Here is a 4,893-nt window from a genome sequence, read left to right as displayed (position 1 = left end):
GGACAGCAGCAGTGATGGCAGTGGCTGGGATCCCCCTCCTCAACCTGCTGCCATGCTGGCAGGGATATCCTGGGGAACCAAGCAGGGAGAAAGAACCCTCCCACTGATGCTGATTGATGCTACTGCTGCTGCCACCAGCTGAGCCCGGCTCCCCTCACTGCCCAGCTGGGGCAGGGCAGGAGCAGGTATGGAGCTCTCCTCACAAGCCAGAGACAGCAGGGACAGCAGCAGTGCAGGGCGGGGGACAGGGGGGGAAGGTATGAGAGGGGAGGAAATGTCCCTGAGCATAAAGAGGAAGTGTGTGTAAGTGTAATTGAGGGGGGGGGGGGCAGGGTTCTTACCTATTTCAGAGACTTGAACAAAGTACTGGCTGATGTTCCTGCAGCATGGTCCAAAAGAGGGGGAGAGATCACACCACTTCAACCTCTCTAGATCCACCCCTGGATCAAGGACAAGGAGATTGCATCTGGCAAGAGGAGACAAAAAGTTGGCTAGTTTATCCCAGCAAAATCAAGGCTGAGAAGGTATACGATTGCTTTTTACCAATATCTTAGGAAGTTTATCAAGGAGAGAGAAGAACTATTTAACTGATGGGACAATACTGGCACAACAACAAAAAAAGTCTAAACTGGCCATGAATAAGTGTCTAACCACCAGAAGATTGGGGTTTTGGAACAAACTTCTAATAAGTGTAGTGGGGCAAGTAACCTTATGAACAGGAATATATGGTATGAATGCCCGCAAAAGTAGGTGACAGAACTTAACCCAAGAGGTCCTTCCCAGATCTATGTTTCTTGTATTCCAATTGTTATTTTTCTTGCTATAAACATCAGAAAGCTAAAACAATGTATAGATGTTACAAAAGCTGCAAATAATAATCACATAAATATTGAGAGGAGAGTATAAATGCTATAACAGACATTTTGAATTTCTCCTTTTTCTGTCACTGGTTGCATTTCTGAGAACAGTAGGACACATCCTGCTCTCAGTTATAAGAGAATAAGCCAGTAATCCAGCCATTTCCAGTTGCTTCAGTGATGCAACTTCAGATTTACCTGGCTGTAACTGAGGTCAAATGGAATTCATGGGTATTAAAGCACAGAATCTTCCAAAAAGATTGGCAAAGGTCACCATTTTTATCATTTCAAATAGAATAGCTCTTCATGTTAGTGGTGACAAGATCACACAATCAAAGGAAAGCTGAGACAATTTTCCTGTTTGATCTCAGCTCTGTGAAAATATTCCACAGTATGTTCAGTGATTCTTAGAAATTATTCCAGTCTGAGATGCTGTATTATTTCATACAGAGCAAAAATTTTTGTTTCAGTTTGTTTTTTATTTCAAGTAAGGTATCCTTCTATAGCAATATTTTGAGCAAACATTTTATTCTGCTTTGTCACAACCAAATTCCCTGGTTCTGAGATCTGCAGTATTTTCCTTTTTCCAGAATGACACCTGCTGGTGGGAGAAGCATGGATAAATTGCAGAGATTTTATAGGGTCAGCCACAGATAACCAAACATGTTCACTTATCAGTTAGAGACAGCTAATCCCTTGTGCACCATGAAGTAGTGCACCCTTGGCAATAATGATTCAGAAACTGTATATTTAACATCATAAGGAAAATGTTATACAAGTCATATAGTTTTCTAATTTTATTCACCAATGGTCCTTATTACCACCAGTTTGTTAATACAGAGAAGTGTTTCAATAGTGCCTTGATATTATAGATAAGCAATAATTTAGGCTAAACCATATCTGCTGTAGCATGGGTATGTCGGACTGAGGGGAAAGGGGACAAGAATACCCTTTCTTCCCTTCCACCTGTATGTGGAAAGAAGCCAGACTGACTTCCTCAGTGCAAGTAGGGTCAGCTGCTAGTTCTGCTGTTTGTGCTAAACACCCCAGGCAACCTGGGTTTAGGTAGGGGGTGTGTGTGTGTGTGTGTGTGTGTGTGTGTGTGTGTGCGCACGCGCGCCCACGGTCCTGCCCCTCTGTGCTCCAGCACGCTCTGGGGAAATGCAAAATATACAACATAGTAACAAGTAACATCACTCAGAGCTCCCTACCGCACCCAGGGAACAATTGTTTGATTGGCTTATAAAAGGGCAGTATCTCCAAACTGTAGTTCTTTGCCAATTCATTCTTCTTCAGGACACTCAGCTTGCCTCTGACTTTAAGGAAAAAACCTGAGCTTTTATCAATTCAAATGCATTTAGGGCAACATTTAAAAATACGCTCTAATTCTGAGTACCTTCATTTTTGGGTATCCAACTTTAGTTCCCTAAGAAAATCCTTGCAGAGAAGCTGAGCCTTCCCAGCTCAGAATAAAGATAATGATAGCTGTGGGTGCTCAGCCTTATATACCTAAAACTAAGATCCTAAAAACATAGACGTCCTAATCTGCTTACAAGATTTTTATTTGTCATGTGATTATCTACAGCTGTCAAATTTGAAGCACACTACTGTAACATAGTTTAGAATTATAGCCCTTATTTAACAAAGCAATTAAGCATGTGCTTTGCTTTATCATATGCATCCTAAAACAGAGAACAGAGTGAACAGAGGTTCGATTTCTTTTTCCAGTTTGGCCACCAGCTTGCTGATTGATTTTGGACAAAGTGTTTTACCAGCTAATTCCTGTTTCCCCATCTCCAAAATTGGAATAATGATGCTCTCTCCCTATAAGCTGAGATCTACTGATGTAAATTGCTACGTAACAATACGTATTACTATTATGTCATATTTAAATGTATGATTTCCATGGAATTACTTTTGCTCTATATTAGACAAATGCAAGGCAGTGATGTATGTCTGCATACTACAGACATTTCTACTCAGCCTCTCTCCGAAACCTAGGTCTATCATTGAAAAATACGTCCTGCCCACTTGCTTTCATTCAAGAGCAGGAGAGACCAGTAATTAGGCAGAAAAGACAGCTCAGACTGGTTTTGAGTGCACAGTCCAGGGCTGCCCTTAGACTCTCTATCTAAGGAGAGATGGGGTGGGTGGGGAAAGCACTCAAGTCTGCTCTGAGTCTCCCAGGTTTGAGCAGGAACTCCTATAAACATGGTTTGTTGTACAATTTGTGCAAGATTATGTTGGTTTGGGCAGATGCAAACTTGTATATAGAAGATTTGTTTTTGCCCTGAGATTAGCTACAGCTATCAAATTTGAAACACACATGTAACTTAGTTTAGGATAATTGCCTTTATTTAACAAAGCAATTAAGTGTATGGTTTGCTTAATCATGTGCATAAGCCATTCCTCATCATAAGCAGGTGCTTACTTTCCACCCTCTTCAATGTGATGATTCCAGAGAGACAAGGTTCTTTGGGTAAATATGATATCTTTTATTAGTCCAACTAAATAGTTGGAAAAATTGTTCTACAAGAACAATTCTAATAAAATAAAAGGCTGAGTCTGTCTGCCTGTGTGTCTTTCTATATGTCTGTAATCCTTTATGGGCAACTGTGCATGCACCGCTGAGAGGGCAGGTGGCGATTAGCTGCGCAGGCCCAAGTTTGAGCCACTGCTAGGGAAGTTTGTGGCAGTGGTGAACATGCCTCAGCCACTCAAGCAGTGGGACTTCCCCATGCCTCCCTGCCTGAGGGCAAAGTGGAGAGTCATGGTGGAGAAACCCCCCCCGTCTCCGATGCCCCCCAGAACAGCCGGCAGGGAGGGGGAAGCAGTGGGGAGGGGGAGGTGAAGGACGGGGCCACAGTGGCAGCTGTTGTCAGGGCCAGACAGCAGGGAGGGAGGCAGGGAGGGAGGGTGTAACAGGAGTGCCTCCTCGGGTCTGTCTACTGATGACCTCATCCTCCTGTTATGGGTCAGCCACCTGCCTTCTCACCTGCCACACCGTGTTGTTAAATTATTTTATAGATGGTAATTAGCGGGAGGCTGCCCATTTACTGCCCCGATGCCAGGCGGCGCTATCTGCAGCTCCTTTTCCTCCCCTACACCACAGCCCAAGCCTCTCTGTTGGTACTGACATGGTTTGGTCTGGGCCTTGTTATAATTTGGCCCCCTTGTCCTCCCTGGGCTCTCCAAGGCCCTGTCTCGCATTGCACCCTCACTGGCGCTCGGGCTCTCTGCAACCCTGTTTTTGCACTGCGTTCTCACTGGTGCTCGGGCTCTCCGCAGCCCTATAGCACACTGCACCTTCACTGGCGCTCGGGCTCTCCGCAGCCCTGTCTCGCTCTGTGCCTCACTGGCACTTGGGCTCTCCACAACCCTGTCTCACTCTGCACCCTCCCTGGCGCTTGGGCTTTCCGCAGCCCTGTCTCACACTGCGCCCTCACTGGCGCCGGGGTCGGTGTGCCCAAAATGCTACGCCCTCTCTGGCGCCAGGATCCCCATGCTGCCGTGGGTCCCCTATGAGGCCTCCTCCATCCCCTAATATCCTCACCCAAATCGCCAGTATTAAACAGTAAACAAAACACAAGCCCCGACTTGGACGAGGGAGTGAAGTGTACTCTGTCCAAGTTTGCAGATGACACAAAGCTATGGGGAGATGTGGACATGCCGGAGGGCAGGAAATAGCTGCAAGCAGACCTGGACAGGTTGGACAAGTGGGCAGAAAACAACAGAATGCAGTTCAACAAGGAGAAATGCAAAGTGCTGCACCTAGGGAGGAAAAATGTCCAGCACACCTACAGCCTAGGAAATGACCTGCTAGGTGGCACTGAAGTGGAAAGGGATCTTGGCGTCCTAGTGGACTCCAAGATGAACATGAGTCAGCAGTGTGATGAAGCCATCAAAAAAGCCAATGGCACTTTATCGTGCATCAGCAGATGCATGATGAATAGGTCCAAGGAGGTGATACTTCCCCTCTATCGGGCGCAGTTGGAGTACTGCGTGCAATTCTGGGCGCCGCACTTCAAGAGGGATG

General features: G+C 45.7%; 1 long non-coding RNA gene across 4 annotated transcripts in view; it reads right to left on the bottom strand.

Annotated features, from left to right (window-relative positions):
- The window catches only part of LOC102385361, a 192,774-nt gene that overhangs the window by 41,063 nt on the left and 146,818 nt on the right, over positions 1 to 4,893 (bottom strand). For all 4 annotated transcript variants that reach the window (XR_003094686.1, XR_003094685.1, XR_324157.2 and 1 more), the window contains one exon: positions 342 to 466. This is a non-coding gene — a long non-coding RNA (uncharacterized LOC102385361). The remainder of the gene's footprint in view (positions 1 to 341; positions 467 to 4,893) is intronic.

The sequence above is a fragment of the Alligator sinensis genome, unplaced genomic scaffold (genome assembly GCF_000455745.1).
Source record: "Alligator sinensis unplaced genomic scaffold, ASM45574v1 scaffold324_1, whole genome shotgun sequence".
Lineage (NCBI taxonomy): Eukaryota > Metazoa > Chordata > Crocodylia > Alligatoridae > Alligator > Alligator sinensis.
Note: the sequence above shows the minus strand (reverse complement) of the source record. Positions and strands in the feature narration are given on the sequence as shown.